The 17,771-nt window shown below is 38.2% G+C and overlaps 1 protein-coding gene across 1 annotated transcript in view; it reads left to right on the plus strand.

The window, feature by feature from the left end:
* CDH19 (cadherin 19) overlaps nt 1-17,771 on the plus strand; it is a 75,896-nt gene that overhangs the window by 8,335 nt on the left and 49,790 nt on the right. Inside the window, exon 2 of the mRNA XM_075022916.1 lies at nt 2,131-2,222. The gene's annotated coding sequence lies outside the window, so the exon portion shown is untranslated. The remainder of the gene's footprint in view (nt 1-2,130; nt 2,223-17,771) is intronic.

Genomic DNA, 17,771 nt, shown 5'->3' on the forward strand with positions numbered 1-17,771 from the left:
TTAGTCCACAGCTAGTTAAACATCATTTCGAAAAAAATCAAATTCAAAGTTATACATTCTCACATCCCTCTCTCAAGAGAGGAAATGAATTTAAAGAAAACAAATAACCCTTTTCAAACTTTGAAAAACTGAAATACTAAACTATGGTTTTCACATGCAAACCCCACCATTTTTATTTTTAAACACCAATGTATTTATAAACAATGGGCATAAAATATCATGGGCACAGTTTTTAGTTTTTAAATATAAGTTTCATTCAGGTGTCTTGCACTGAAGTCACAATGACTGCAAACATTTTTAGAGGGCATACCTCAGCAGTAATTGCTTTAGATCTTCAGGACTTCTCCATTAGGTGGCTAGCTATAGATACATATTAGTAAGTTTGCATAAAAGTCTGTGCGTTTACCACTATTTACCATTTATTTAAAAAATGCACTACATACGTAAAAAAGGAAACAATCTAATATCATGTCCATTAAATCACATATAAGGTCCTTAATTAGCAAACATAAGTTGGGGTTCATTTTTGACCATTTACAAGGCCACAACCTGGCTGTGCAGCAATAGTCCACCAGTGATATTAATGATGTGTTAAAACCCCATCCTTTTTAGTGCTGGAAATTATTTACACTTTGAACTTCTGAAATACTTCTAACAATGCAGTAACTGTATATATATTTAGTTTATGCTTTGTTTTCCAATATTCATAATGCCTTTTAACTCTCCCATTTCTAAATCTGTGATAAAGAAAATAAAAATAATTATGCCTTTCTCTCGTAACCATCTTGCAAGTTACAATTACAGCAGGGGAATCATTTACCACTTTTTTAGATTTGCCATTTGCTGATAACTTTAAGCAAAACCCATGAAGTTCAATTTATTCCATTAAACTCAACCCAGTCAAAGACCTCTTTCTATAAAGAATGAGAAAGCCAGGAAGAATCTTGGTTATCGGGTGGGTAAAGTGATTAAGCACCAAGTACTTTCTATTTTGCACTGATTCTTGTATTGAGCCAATCTTTGTCATATTTATGTATCAGTTAGGAAATTGTGCTAAAATCTTATCAAAAGGCATTATCTTGAAATATTAATTTTCTTTCCATTCTTTTCATCCTTCTGCCTCCTACACAGAAAAAAAACCCATTGTTTGGGGGATATTGTCTAAGCATTCTAAAGAGGTATGAGCATTTGGATTTGGATTTAGATGTAGTGAGGTTGGAAGTAGTTCTTAGATATTGTATTAAGATGCTGAACAAACTGAACACTATATAAGAAAAAGCGCTGTGACATGAAGAGATTAACCTTAGCCTTGAAAAGAAACAGTACCATCTTTACTAAGAAGATGAAGCCGTAAACATGCTGTAAGCATCCAAGCCACTCTCCTACCTTATCAGGCATTTTCTCCCTTCAAACCTTCTCTTCTATTGTATAAGTAGTAAATAACCTAGCAAAAAAAACTTTTTTTTTTTTTTCTAGTTTGTTCAATTCATAGCATACGATTTCTCCATTCAAACAACAAACAAGAGGGGCTGACCAGGGGCAGCAAAAGTGGCTGGTGTTAGAAGAGAGGGAAAAGGCAGCCTAAAGTCATCGTGCTACTGAAAAAACTTATGTTAAACTATAAGCTATAAACTATAAACTCTCCTTTAAGAGGATTGGAGAAGAGCAAGGTAGTACTCTGAGGGGGTAAAAAGGTGATTTCTTACAATTCATTTACCATTTAGCACAAAAAGAACTGAATTTTTAGTACAGAACAATGTTCTACTGAGAGCCAGTGGAGGAAATGCTCTTCAAGGTGAAGTGCTTTCATTGTAGATGAATTATGTGGCTTGTATACTGAATCAGTTGCTGTTTCCACAAAGATGGCATTGTAAATCCAAATAGACCAAATTGCAAGAATCCTGATAATAGATCATATTTTGCTTTAAGATTGCCTTTTCACAAAAGCCTGCTTGGTCTCTATTTGATCCCAGCCGCAAATTGTTCAGCATCCAGTTTGATATCACTTTGAAAAAAAATCAAGTGATGTGATCTACAGATAAAAATGCCCTCTCTTCCTGTTTATATGAACCAACTGGATTTGTATGAGATAACTTTTTTTTTTTTTTTCCTTCTGATTCTCTTTAACAGAGAAAGATATTCTTTTGAAGCATTTCAGAGAATTTGATCAGCCTGGAATTTTTCAACTTTGAAACAGCTCAGAGTTCAACTGTTTCCTCAAGGTAAAATATATTTTTCAAGCTAATCACAGTTTTAAGCAGTAGAACTGTTCTATTTATTTATTTTGAATATTGCTCTGCGTGTTCTGTAAAACTCACCTGATATCAAGTAGAGAAAATGGCAAGACATCCCAAAAGGCAGATTCAGAAGATCTAATAACCTTTATTCCCTGTTCTAGCTGCCATGTTACCTCTTTTCTTTTGGGGGCTGTGTGTGAATGTTTTATACATTTGTTTCTTTTAGTTTTACCTAATCCTTCTTGACACCATTTCAGCAATGAGTAGAGTCAGCACATTAGATTTATTGGTTAATCTACACAGTAGAGCTTATTTTCATGTTCTGCGAAAGCTTGAAGCCCTTTTATTTATTTGTTTGTTAGGAAGATTGTATTTTCTATCCAGTGGGGCATTTTTATTTTGTTTTCACATTGCTATGCTACCGTTTTTTGTGTGGATAACAGCCCTGGCCCCTTCCCAGAGTGGGGGATTTCTGTGCCGTTCTTAAGATTCCATAGCACCATGCCAATAGCCTGTCCCTGCTTCTACTCCTTTGTTATCACACAGCTGTGAGGGTGAAATATTACAATAACATAATCAGCATTAGCGACGCACATTTTGAGTCATATTTCAGTTAAGGGCAAGGAGGTCGCAGAAGTAATTTGAAGGAAAATGAGACTGAAAATGTACAGAATTCACTTTCGTGTCTGACAGTTGTTGGTAATAACAGCAGGAACTCGATTAAAATATTAGTGCTCTTTTGTACATCTGTCTCTATAGCAAAACTGTGAGACCAAGGAGTAATCCCAGTTTATCTCTACATGAATTTTCAGCCAGTTGTCTAAATATTTTAATCTTAGGATTTTTTAAACAGAGTGCTAGTGAAATTATGATGCACTACTGAATGAAGTTTCAACCCAAGGTAATTGAGAACATCTGTGTATTTTGCAAACACCCTGCACAGGAAAATACCCTTGCATTCATTACACTGGTATATGATGTCCTTTATGAAAGCAGTTAAATATATTTCTGTGATTTAGGCACTGATTTTCAGAGTGGCCTTTTAATTCTGAGTGTCCAGAGGACAGATATTTTCTTTAAAATCAATGCTTACTGTTGAAGGCTAACTAGACAGTAACACACACAATACAAAGTTCATAGGCTCTGTAACTGTCTTTGAGGGACAAAAAAAAACCTAAGCAAAAAAAACCCATAAAAACTAGTTGTATATTAGAAGTCCTGAACTATAGGACATCTAATAAAAAACATTTTCCATAAGAGACCTCTAAAAAGTCAAAATGCGCTGAACAGTAGTGAGCTTGGAGAAGGGAGATGAGAGGAAACTTATCATTAAGGAAGCTGCCTATGTTATCTCACAGCTCATGAGAGCTTCCTGGACAAAGCAAAACTTACCTAAAATCACAAAAAAACCCCCAACCCTTCTATTATTGTATGAGACAACAAAAGAAATTTATGATAGTGGCGTATCTAACTGTTGCTCATTTTCTTTCACTTCTGTTAACAATCTTCTTTTTATTTCTCTGAATAGTTTTCCACATCCTGTTGGCTCTTCTGCCATTTATCCACTATTTACAAGTCCTGGGCAAGAATCTGTAAAAGGACCCAAACCACCTGGAATGATAGGACATAGCTAGCATGAGACAAAATGTAAATCTATTGATAAAGTCTGATAGAATGATGAGCAGTGGAATTCCACCCAGGGAGAAATAGAGGTGTCAGTCTGTTCTTTGTATTAAATGTTCAGGGGAAACTTTCAGGTTCAACATCCTGCTGAAAGCTGGCACTAGAATTAAAATGCAAGAAAAGAATGAAATAAAGCAACATAAAATACAATAAAGCTGTACTGGCAATTCCCATCTGGGCTGTTCTTTTCACACTTGCAGGATTAAAATGAATAACTGATGTACTCAGGAATCTCATGAAAAAAGAGCTACAGAAATCATTAACCTAGGGAATTAAATTATATAGAATCAGTTCTCTAAGACACTGAAGTTATAGGTAGATTCAATGATTAAAATGACCCTATACATTTACTAGTGCAAAGCTCCCAAACAATGTTTATGATATTTATAATATTTACCAATGCTATTTAGGAAATTTGCAGTGCAGCAGGCCTGTTTTACAATTTTAATCTGCCCAATTGCTAAACGTTGCATAAAGCAGAAGGTGTGGGGAAGGAGGGCAAAATTAAGCAGACAAGAAGAAAACTGTTATTGTTCTCAGAGTTAGTGGGTAATCTCAAATCAATTCAAAGTAAAAGACTTTCAGTTCGTGATCAAGAAGCTGAGAAGCAGGGAATTATCGGAACTAAGCAAATATATAAATACTTTTTGTTACTTAATTTTGTCACATCCATCTTGACACCACCCAGCAAAACAGTTGACTATGCTACACTTATTTTAATCCAAAAGAATGTCCATGACAAAATGGTGTGATTCATAACCCATTCTACAAGAAACTTCTCCTTTAGTCTTGCTCTCCTACATCTTTCTCGTTACCTGGGCAGTGTCACTGCAAATTTTATCTGTGGACTGGGAACAATAACAATTGACTCTAGTCCCATTGTTTTCATTAGATTGCAAAATTCAGAGTGTACCATCCTCTGTTACTGTTAAATCCACACAGCTTTTATGGACTTTAACAGCTCAGTTTGGGGAACTTTTTCAAAATAAACTCTTAAAAAATTAATAATATAACTCACAGTCTCTTTTAACTTGGAAAGCACTACTGTTACCATACGCTGGTTTCTTGTTCTTTTTCATTCCCCTTGACTTTTTGATTGGCTTACTATCCAACATACAACTACTTCTGAGAAAGCATGGAGCGATCAAAGCCCATTTTTCACTAGCTAAGGAAATGACACCTATTTATTAAATATATATATATAATCCATTAACAGTGGACTTTATAGACCTAAATAATTTAAGACCATTACTGTCTGCAGGATATGAGTTCTGGCTTATATAAACTAGTGAATTAGGTCTTTGTCCATTCAGTTACTATGGCAACTTTATGGACTTCCCAGTTTCAGCTGGCTTGCAATGAATTAAAGTCAGAAACTCTGACAGACTCCTGGAAGAAGGGGAATTATGTGGATGAAACTAGCTTTAAAGAAGTGAGATATCCGTAGAAACCTATTTCAGTAACTTCTTTTGTAAGAACTTATTTTGGGATCAAATTTAAACAATATGATTTAGTGAATCATGGCATCTTTGAGAACTCATGCATATTCATATCTTTATCTACATTGAATTTATTCACTCGGCTGCGTAGGAACCAAAGAATGCTCCAAAGCCTGGCAAAGGAAAAGAAATGTCTACAAAGCAGGCATGCTGATGGCCAGGTCCAAGGCCAAAAAGTGGCTTGAAAAGTATCCACTCATTTCAATGGACTTTGAAGTGTTATTTCTTCACTACAAATTTTCATGAACCACAATGAAGGGATGAACTTTGAAAGAAGTACCCAAAGTCTTACACATCAATTTCACAAAAAATATACCTATGTCCATGAAGAGGTCTCCTATGTCCTAGCCTGGGATTTTCTTAAAATATTACTTCCTCGATGAAACTCCCCCACTCCTGTCACAAACATAGTAATTAATGCAGTGAGGTTTGGGAAATACAGTCCATGCTTGTTTTTCCTGCTCTTCTTCATGTGTTGCTAGCTGAATTTACAGATACATGTAAAAGTTACCAATATAAATAGTAATAAAGCTTACTGAAGTATTCCTGGTCATATTTTGCCAACTAAAAGCCGTAAGTCTCTAATTTTTATAGGCACGTTTCCAAGGGGAAGCATTGATTATGTTTCCTTCTATTTGAGAAAATTAATACAGATAATGGTATGAAATTAGTTTTTGAAAGTCAATTTTATCCATAATATACTTTAAAGTTTCATTTAGTTTGGTGTTCATTGGGTTTGGGTTTGGGTTTGTTTTTTTTAAACTTTACCTTGTTACTTTGTTTTCTTTATTCAGAAATTTTATCCAGAAAGTTAATATTTCACCTTTACACATTCTTATTTAAAAGAAACACAGAAATCCTGGAGCTGTTAGCTCTTCAAACATGCATCATCTGCGGATAAGTTTGCTATTTGCAAAGGCCTCACGTTTCTTCCTTAGTTCAACTGTCAAGCCTTCTGTCTCCTGCTTTTCAACACAATTCTTCATGGATCTTTGAAATCTTCTCAGACTACTTCTGCCTTCCATAACCTCTGCTCCTTTCTTGACTGCCAAACTTCTTTGGTAGTACATGTCGGGCCGCTTCACCGTCAAGGTCTGATAACAATAACTTCTATAATTTTCTTAATCCATTCTCTTACCTCCTTTGCTCCAGAGAAACTACTTTGACCATTTGCCGCGCCGCGCTGATGTCACAGCACCAACACCAGATTTTGATGTTTTAGTTATTCTTTTGAAACAACTGGGAGAGTACTTCATAATTAACAGAGCTCTCTGCTGCTTTCTAACAGACATGAGGCTCTTGCACTGAATTTCTGCAACTCCTAAAGATTTCAGCTGAAAGGACACAAAACCATTCCAGAAGTAATATTTCTGAATAACTTCAATTGAGCTAAACTAGATATAGCTATAGATTTTAGCTCAGTCTGGCTTTTAAAGCTGAGGAGAAAATTGGAACGTGCAAAGGACCTGCCTGCTGGTTTCCTCAGCCCTGCTGTATGGCGATCCGCATGCACCAGGAGGCAATTCATCCTGTGAATGTCTCCCACGGACTGAAAGGCCCCTGGCCCAGCACACTTGGTGCTCCTTTCCAATGCAGGTCTGACTCTGTCTAGCTTCTTTCTTTCTTAATCACTGCATGAAAATCAAGTGTTACATTTTAAACGCCAGGCTCTTCTAGTCTCTCACTTCTTGTCCCTTACCACTCACCATGATTCCTACCTATTACAGTCATCCTAGCCAGGATTTACTTTAGTGTGAACTCCTCTTATTTCTGCCTCTCCTCCACTTGCTTCTTGGCTTAAGAAGCTTCTTCCAGTGAAAGAAAAAGTAGGTAATGAATTTGAAAAGTGTTGAGTTTGATTGTGCATTTAACATTCTAGTAATACATAAAGTACTGAGAATACCTGCTCAGTTGGAGATACAACAGCTAAGGCTACAAAGTACATAAGCGCTCTTGAAATAGGCAAAATTACCCTCTGAATGACTCACAGGGACTCTGGCTCAACAATATAATACAGCACAATTTATTTTTTACAATAGGTTTCTATGAAATAAAATATCAAAAGAAATCTGTACAGAGAGGCCTGATTGAGAGATAACATTGAACAGAGAAGCAACAGAGGCTCACACAGGTAATGGGGGGATAATGACACACAAACGTTAGAGAGAGGTAAAAAACTTGGATAAAGATGCAATAAACTGTTATTGCAGATAAGTTACAGTGGTGGGGACAGAACTGACGGTGAGTAGGTAGTTCATCAATCTTAGGTGCAAACAGAAAAACAGTTTTTAAATGAAGATTGGGAAAAAAGCGGAGAGGGACTCTCAGTGGCTCAGCTTCTCGGTGAGAAAGGGGAATTTGATGTAGGCTAGGAAGAGGAAGAATCATGTTGTAGTAAGGTAAAAACTGGTTGGAAAAAGAAAGAAATGAATGAAAAGTTAAAAAAAAAAAAAACAGAACAGAAAATATGGAGAAATAACAATATTTTGCCAGCTTCAAAAAGAACTGTGTGTCTGGCTTTCTTCTATCAGGAGTATTAGTCCAGAAGATAAGTAATCTTAACAACTAACAATAACAATTAACTGAAACAATATCAGCTGAATTTTGGGGGTTGCTTTGAAGTCTTTAGCCATATTGAATTTTTAATCCAATTTTCCACTGCTCTCACTGCTTTTTTTCTTTCTCTTTTCCTTTCTAAACTACTGTAATACACTTGAAGAATGACCAGAATTTAAGGACCTGAGAAAAAAAGTGTGTTAAAAAGACAGCATTTTACCAGAATTATGTGTGGGTGTTCATGGCACCAAATAATAGCTAGGAACTTTTCAAAGGCTATTTCCTACATAGATACAATACATTATAATAACCACCCAAAACCACAGTATGACCTGAACAATGACTTTTAGAAAGGTAAGTTTCAACACAAATTCTAGTGGTGTTCCTGACTTCCTGATTAATGGATTTTTAGTCAAAAGGGAATTTATAATTAATTAGAATGTCCCAAGATATCTTAATTCAATTCAAGGTAAGGACTATGTTGAATGATAATGGAAATATAAACAGTATTCCCCCCCCCCCTCATTTTGCAGGAAGAGATATGTTGCGTGTACCAAATAGCAAGATGATAGGAGAAAGAGGAATTTTATTTTATGGATAAGCATGAAAGTGATGGACAAAATTTATGCTCTGAGATATTATAGGAAAAAAAGGCAACTTGACTATGAAGAGTGTCAAGACCTAGGTCCCAGATACAATGCAACTTAGATTTTTTAATTTGTATTTTTTTTTACCTGAAATTGCTCTCTGATATTAGGACATAGGAATATCAGAAGGGCCTAAAGTAATCCCTATCCTTTAAAAATAGGTTTAAAGTCAAGAATTTTTGGAGGATGCAATATCAATAGCTAGACAAGGCATTCTAGTTTTAGGATTTTTTTTTTATGACTCTCATAAAATGTGATTTCATAAAAAAAAAAATATGCACAGTTTGTAAATCTGATGGATTTTTTTGGAGTATATCTGGAATACTTTATTCCACACCTTGAAACAGATCAGAAAAGAAAAGAAATCCTTTTTGAAAATCTTTTACATTAAATTGATTATGCAACACCCTTTATTTGGCCTGGATGACCTAATGCTCTGTTCCTATCCTGTTCTGAATACCTTGGCACCTGGAAAGTGCTTACAAAGTTTAATGGAACCAAGTAAGAACTGCACTGGATTAATACAACTTTGGTATATGAGACAGATTAAAAAAGGATATTAGCCTTTAATGTAATTGATAGAATAAGTGAAGAAAGAGGATAAGATTTGTTCCTGGTAACGGAGCAGAACAGTGTAATATTAAAAAAAACGAATATGGAAGAGACAAGCCTCTGCACATTGAGACCTAAGCAGAACTGAAACTGAGGTTACTCCATTTCAAGAGATAATGTAAGATTCATCAGCTGAGAACTAGACTAAGAGAATAAAAAGGCATGAGAGGATATGATATTTTTAGCAAGTTTGTCAATTAAGTCTTTTCCATCTCTACTTCTCCCAATTCTGAAAACTACAAATACTCTTCAGTTTGTTGTCTCTATTGAAAAGCAGGCAATTTCTACCCTTTCCTGTCTGATATTATTGCAGCCTTTCGGAGGGAGGTGCATTCTTTCAGCATTTTTCCAACTGACTTCCACTGTGGTGGTGCACAGTGTGCATGTACATATGTATGCAAGACACATTGTCTGTTCATGAGTTTAAATTGTATCTTTAAACTGTATTAGGTATCAGAGCAAATTTTATAACTTATAATGAAAACTCTTAATACTGTTAAAAGTAATTGTTCCTGTTTTATTTACCTTAATGTGTTTCATTAATAAACAGATCACAGGGTAAGTTAATGAAAATAAATATTATCCTTTTTTCTTTCCTTACTTTTTTTTTATGTGAAGGTATGGTTTCTTTAACTGCTTGTAAGAGACTGGTTTTATGATTATTTATTTACTTTACAAATGAGCCCTGGTAAGTTCTCTCAAATATAAGCATTTGAATCTGATTTCAGTCCAGTTTCCCATTGACATAGACTGAATGCTTTCATTTAAGGCTGTTTCTGATTTACCTAATTTTATGTGGAAAATTGACTCTAAAACCAAAACCACCTGTTTAACAATAAGTCAAATTATAGCAAAAAGCATCTGCTTAACTGAAATGTTGAAGCTTCTTTTTATCCTTGGGCATTTCATGTTTGGAGGAATTAAATCTCCTCAAAAACCATGGGAGAGGTGAATTCATTGCACTATTAGTTTTAGTGTATGCAAAGAATAATTATGAACGAAAGCAAAAAAAAAAAAGGAATCTGAATCCTAAAGAGAGTTTTGGAGCATTTCATGAAGTGCCTTCCTGAAATTCATTTGGCAAACAGTTTCAAGTGTGAATCACAGAATGTGGTCCTTTACATCGTTATGCTGACAAGTGGTTCTTCAGTACTGAGTGGTATCCTGCAGAGCCGGAAATGTTCCAGTAGGATTTGCCCAGTGAATCAAACATCTTGTAATTGGATTTGCTACTTCTCTACGATAAAAAGCAAATGCCAGAAGGCAAGAATTTCTGTTTTTACTGTGTACATGTGTTAGTCTTTTTAATCAGCAAAATATTTATGCTAAAAGACATGGGTTTAGTCATAATTTTCTTTAGTGCAAACTATCTTAAAAATAAATAATAGTCATAGTTAAGGAAAGCTACAATTAAAACAAAACATTTACTTATTTTTAGTGTAGAGAGTGCAGTGTACCACAACTACTGGCATAACTGAATCTTTTAGCGTCTCAGCATCTGTTTACTAAATTGACTTTTTCATCAGAAAAAAATTGCTGAAGCTATTGAATGACTGCAGAAAATGAACATAATTTTTCATAAAGTTAAGTCCTAAGGTAAGCATTTCAATTTTTCTTTAGCAAGTAAGCATCTGGACTGAAGTAGGATGTAGCTGTATGGCAGAATAGTCTGTGAAAAAGAACTAAATATAATCATTAATCCACCAGTGTTTAGACAAGAGACACAGCTATACCTACTTCATTTTTCTTTTCTTTTTCTTCCTCACAAGAAATTGAAGTGGGAATATCTGTGTCTTTTGTCTATGAAACTATTCACCAAATAACTTCTATTCTTCAGTTAATAACATGCAGAAAAGCAATGCTTCCAAAATAAGAGAAGATACCATACCAACCAGGGAGAAATCCTCAAGGTTTAATTACCTCTGGGGAATCTGCTGGAGCTCTGCATGTGTGTCAGTGTGATGTTCTCAGTGATACCTGCTGATCCCCTTGGGGAATTTCAGTAGACTCCCAAAGAAACTTTTAATTTTTCTTTATTACCTTCTGATGTTCCAGATTTAATTTTAATATTATCTTGGTTCCAGCTGAAAAACGGTAACACAAGGACTCACAGGGAAAGTTTACAGTAATATCAGATTGTCTTTTGTTCCACCAATATGCAATGTTGACCTTAACCAGCACTCCCAAATGTCATCTCTGCAGAACAAAAGCAGTCTGGCAGAGTCTTGCCCACCAGAACTTTATCCTTCTCCATTCTGTTCATAGGAATGGTGTGGGTGACTCCTTCTTTGTACCCAGAGACTTTTTAGATGGGTTGGGTCATCTCTATCAGGTTGTTTCTAAAGGAGCTCAAAGGAATTGCAATGAGAAGACTTGAGTCTCCTTCTGCCTTGGACATGACTGAAGTGTTTGAAGCTGTACTTCCAGCTCTGTGTAATATGATTGATAACAGTGAGTGAAATAATTATTTCATAATTCCAAAATCATGAGAGTCTTTGTCCACAGAGTCACAGCAGTGGCAGCAGTCACCTAAGGGAAGCTGAACATAGGAATGCTGAACCAGACCCAGAAATATTGAGCTGGTCCCAGCTACATGTATCTCCAGCAAATTGCAGATCAGCAATCAATTGCTTGGTTCTAAAAATACTGGTGGAACAGGGTTGAAGAAGGCAAAAGACTGGCTGTCTCATCTTGTATGCTCACATCTACTAGGAAATAGGTATTGTGCAGCCAGTTTTATATGACAAAGTTCAAATGGAATAGAATAGCACCAATAGTCACTGGCTTTAATTCAGGAAAAGGCTATTTCTCCTTGTTGGTTTACTCATGTCTTTTGGTGATTAATATAACTCCAGTAATGGAATGAGAATGACTAAAACACTGTGGCATGAGGTTGTAAAACATACAATATATCACCCCATCCTCTCTACTATCTCCTTTGGCCTGTGGGCTGAACAGGGAACAGCTCTACCACTTGTTTTCTTCAGTCACTGCAGGAAATCTCATCCTTCACCTTTGAACCCTTTCCCCTCATTGAAAACAAATGTCCTACCTTTCCCCACAGTTCCTATAGGTTTTTAAGGGGAGACATAAGATTTGAAGAAATAAATATCACAATTTGATACCGTAAAAGATGTTTTGAACCTCTAGTATGGACAGATTTCTGGCTACTGCTTTTCATACTCAGGGTTTTCTCATCTGAAATGACATCTCAGCTTTTTTTCTACAGTGCCACAGGTATTCTACTAAAATAATATGTGTCAGTGTACTACCTGGAAAGATAATCAGTAAACCATTACAAAACAATAAGAATGACAGGGTTTCTAGTCAGTCAGCTCTACACTGATTAAAATCCACAGACTTAAAGGCACTAATCAACTAACAAATTCATTTCTCTAAAGCTGTTTAGTCCATGTATAACTGACAGATAATTACTCTGGCAATTCTATATAATAGTTTGAAGGCCTTCCCTAATGGTACAATAGCATATTTACAAAATGAAGAAAATAATGTACCAATTAGAATGAAGTCAAATTTATATCACATTCATAACAACTAAGTAATTGCTTTCCATGTAAGTGAAGTGCTGGGTGACTAGTGGAGACACATGCAGCCGTACTGTGTTAATATGCACTATCAGTCAATACAATTTGGTCAAATGTCACATCAAGATGTGCATTAAAGAAGACACTTCTCAAGGTTAAGTAGTAGCTTTTAAAATAGCTAGTTGTGCAACAAACTAGCAAGACCATTGCTGATATAGCTCTAATTAATTGACCGAAGATATTATTACATTTTAGATGTTAGTTCTGATAGCCATGGTATAAATAAATTCAGCATACTTGTTAGATGTGGCAGTCCAAATTTAAGTGTGTGAAAGACCAGCAAGTCAAAAAAGACTATATTAAAATATTTCGATTCAATACAAATAATAGCTAAAACTAAAACAATATTAAAAGCTAAACTAATCATAAAAAAAAGAAATCAGGCAGATAAACCTAAGCTGAGACGCATTACAGGAAAGGTGACCTGAGCTACAGCAGGACTAGTATCAAATTTATCCATTCACAAAAATCAATCAATCAATCAATCACACAATATGTATGAGTGTTATACAACAACTGTGATATTCAGTAAAAAATGTTCAAATAGCGAAATAAATTCTTTCAAATTTTAATCCTTTCTTCCCACTGTTGCTTTTATCAACTCAGTTAAACATTACTATCACAATAGTGACTTCTGTGCCAATCTGCAATGGTAGTTATCAATGGAACCAGAGGGCAAATCCAGCATAGTTGGAGCTAAATATGCCATATTTATTCCTTAGAGGTTTAGTATGCCTTTTTCTAGTGTCTCCAAATAAAATACTTAAAATACATGAAGAATGGAAAACTTACATAAAAAAAATATCTTGGCACTGATTGCAAAAGTTCAAATCACAGCTAAAAATCAATGAAAATGGTAATGCAGGGTTTCTAACACACCAAACCTGCAAAAAATATTATCTGCCTCTATGTGAAATTCAGCAACAGTAAGAAGCAGCAAGAATAGGACAAACTTAAACACAAAAAGGAAGACTACAGAGGGTGGAAGCAAGCACAGATAGCCTGGGAGGAATGCAGAGAAATTGTCTGAGCAGCCATGGATCAGGTTAGGAAAGCCAGAGCCCTGATAGAATTAAATCTGGCCAGGGATGTTAAGGGCAACAAGAAACGCTTCTATAGGTACATCAGTGATAAAAGGAAGACTGTAGAAAATGTGGGCCCTCTCCAGAAGGAAATGGGACACCTGGTTACCTGGGATATGGAGAAGGCTGAGATACTCAATGACTTTTTTGCCTCAGTCTTCACTGGCAAGTGCTCCAGCCACATCACCCAAGTTGCAGAAGGCAAAGGCAGGGACTGGGAGAATGAAAAACCCCCCATGGTAGGAGAAGATCAGGTCTGAGACCATCTAAGGAACCTGAAGTTGCACAAGTCCATGGGACCACATGAGATGCATCCGTGGGTCCTGGGGGGACTGGCAGGTGAAGTAGCTAAGTCACTATCCATCAGATTTGAGAAGTCATGGCAGTACAAGGAAGTTCCCACTGACTGGAGAAGGGGAAACATAACCCACCCTTTTCAAAAAGGGAAGACTTGGGGAACTGTAGGCCAGTCAGTCTCACCACTATGCCCAGCAAGATCATGGAGCATATCGTCCTGGAAACTATGTGAAGGCACGTGGAAACCTAGGAGGTGATTGGTGAGTGCCAACATGGCTTCACTAAGGACAAATCATGCCTGACAAATTTGGTGGCCTTCTATGATGGTGTTACAGCATTGGCAGATCAGGGAAGAGCAACAGAAGTCATCTATCTGGACTTGTGCAAAGCATTTGAATTGTCCCGCACGACATCCTTGTCTCTAAATTGGAGAGACATGGATTTGATGGATGGACCACTCAGTGGATAAGGAATTGTCTGGATGGTCACACTTAAATAGTTGTGGTCAATGGCTTGATGTCCAAGTGGAGATCAGTGATGAGTGGCACTCCTCAGGGATCGGTATTGCAACTGACACTGTTTAACATCTTTGTTGGTGACATGGACAGTGAGATTGAGTGCACCCTCAGCAAGTGTGCCGACAACACCAAGCTGTGTGGTGCGATTGACACTATAGAGGGAAGGGTTGCCATCCAGAGGGACCTTGACAGGCTTGAGAGGTGGGCCTGTGCAAACCTCATGAATTTTAACAAGGCCAAGTGCAAGGTCCTGCACGTGGGTTGGGGCCAATCCCAAGCACAAATACAGGCCAGGCGATGAGTGGATTGAAAACAGCCCTGGGGAGAAGGACTTGGGGGTGCTGGTTGATGAGAAGCTCAACATGACCCAGTAATGTGCACTTACAGCCTGGAAAGCCAACTGTATCCTGGGCTGCATCAAAAGAAGGGTGACTAACAGGTCCAGGGAGGTGATTCTGCCCCTCTACTCTGCTCTGGTACCCCACCTGCAGTACTGCATTCAGTTCTGGGGCCCCCAACATAAGAAGGACATGGACCTGTTGGAGTGAGTCCAGGAGTGCCATGAAGATGATCAGAGGGCTGGAGACCCTCTCCTATGAAGACAGGCTGAGACAGTTGGGATTGTTCAGCCTGGAGAAGAGAAGGCTCTAGGGAGACCTTATAGCAGCCTTTCAGTACCTAAAGGGGGCCCAAAAGAAAGCTGGAGAGGGACTTTTTCACAAGGGCAGGGTAGATTTAAATTAGATGTAAGGAAGAAGTTCTTTAGTGTGAGGGTGGTGAGGCACTGGAACAGGTTGCCCAGAGATGTGGATGCCCCATCCCTGGAAGTGTTGAAGGCCAGGTTGGATGGGGCTTTGAGCAACCTGGTCTAGAAGAAGGTGTCCCTGCCCAGGGCAGGGGGTTGGAACTAGATGATCTTTAAGGTCCCTTCCAACCCAAACCATTCTATGATCCTGTGATTAATTGCACTACTTTGCACAGTCTGGAAGTGTTTATCATTGTTCTGTACAAATTTAAAAAAAAAACAAAACAAAAAACAAACCACAAAACATATGCATTAATTAAACTAGTTGATACATATATATATAATCATAGAATCATTCAGGTTGGAAAAGACCTTTAAGATCATCAAATCCAACCATTAACCTAACACTGCCAAATCCACCACCAAACCGTGTCCCTAAGTGCCACATTTACACATCTTTTAAATGCCTCCAGGGATGGTGACTGAACCACTTCCCTGGGCAGCCTGTTCCAGTGCTTCATAATCCTTTCAGTGAAAAAAGTTTCCCTAATATCCAATCTAAACCTCCCCTAGCACAACCTGAGGCCATTTCCTCTTGTTCTATCGCTTCTTACTTGGGAGAAGAGACTGATCCCCACCTCCCTACTACCTCCTTTCAGGTAGTTGTAGAGAGCGATAAGGTCAGCCCTCAGCCTCCTTTTCTCCAGGCTAAACAGCCCCAGTTCCCTCAGCTGCTCCTCATAAGACTTGTGCTCTAGACCCTTCACCAGCTTCGTTGCTCTTCTTTGGACACGCTCCAGCACCTCAACGTCTTTCCTGTAGTGAGGGGCCCAAAACTGAACACAGGACTCGAGGTGCGGCCTCACCAGTGCTGAGTACAGAGGGATGATCACCTCCCTGCTCCTGCTGGCCACACTATTTCTGATGCAGGCCAGGATGCCGTTGGCCTTCTTGGCCACCTGGGCAGACTGCCGGCTCATATTCAGCCGGCTGTTGACCAATAGCCCCAGGTCCTTTTCTGCCAGGCAGCTTTCCAGCCACTCTTCCCCAAGCCTGTAGCACTGCATGGGCTTGTTGTGATCCAAGTGCAGAACCCAGCACTCGGCCTTGTTGAACGTCATACAATTGGCCTCAGCCCATCGATCCAGCCTGTCCAGATCCCTCTGTAGAGCCTTCCTACCCTCAAGCAGATCAACACTCCCACCCAATTTGGTGTTGTCAACAAACTTACTGAGGGTGCAGTCGTCCAGACGATTGATAAAGCTACTAAACAGAACTGGCCCCAATACTGAGCCCTGGGGATAACACTTGTGACCAGCTGCCAGCTGGATTTAATTCCATTCACCACCACTTTTTGGGCTCAGCCATCCAGCCAATTTTTTACCCAGCAAAGAGCATACCTGTCCAAACTATGAGCAGCCAGTTTCTCCAGGAAAATGTTGTGGGAAATGGTGTCAGAATCTTTACTAAAGTCTAGTAGATAACATCCACAGCCTTTCCTCATCCACTAAGCAGGTCACCTTGTCATAGAAGGAGATCAGGTTGGTCAAGCAGGACCTGCCTTTCATAAACCCATGCTGACTGGACCTCATCACCTGTGTGTGCTGTGTGATGGCACTCAAGATTATCTGCTCCATAATCTTCCCCAGTATTGAAGCCAGACTGACAGGCCTGTAGTTCCTCGGATCCTCCTTCCAGCCCTTCTTGTAGTTGGTTTTCACATTTGCTAACTTCCAGTCAACTGGGACCTCCTTAGCTAGCCAGGACTGCTGAGAAATTATGGGAAGTGGCTTGGTGAGTACTTCTGCCAGCTGACTCAGTACCCTTGGCTAGATCCCATCTGGCCCTATAGACTTGTGTGTGTGCCTAAGTGGTGTAGAAGGTTGCTAATCAATTCCCCTTGGATTATGGGGCTTCATTCTGCTCCCTGTCCCTGTTTTCCAGCTCAGGGGGCTGGGTACCCTGAAAACAACTGGTCTTACTATTAAAGACAGAGGCAAAGAAGGCATTAAGTACCTCAGCTTTTTCCTCAGCCTTTGTCACTATGTGTCTCCCCACATCCAATAAATGATGGAGATTCTCCTTAGACCTCCTTTTGTTGCTAATATATTTACAGAAACATTTTTTATTGTCTTTTACAGCAGTAGCCAGATTAAGTTCTAGTTGGGCTTTGGCCCTTCTAATGTTCTCCCTGCATAACCTCACAACATCCTTGTAGTCCTCCTGAATTGCCTGCCCCTTCTTCCAAAGACCATAAATTCCTTTTTTTCCTGAGTTCCAGCCAAAGCTC

This window comes from Buteo buteo, chromosome 3 (genome assembly GCF_964188355.1).
Source record: "Buteo buteo chromosome 3, bButBut1.hap1.1, whole genome shotgun sequence".
Classification (NCBI taxonomy): Eukaryota; Metazoa; Chordata; class Aves; order Accipitriformes; family Accipitridae; genus Buteo; species Buteo buteo.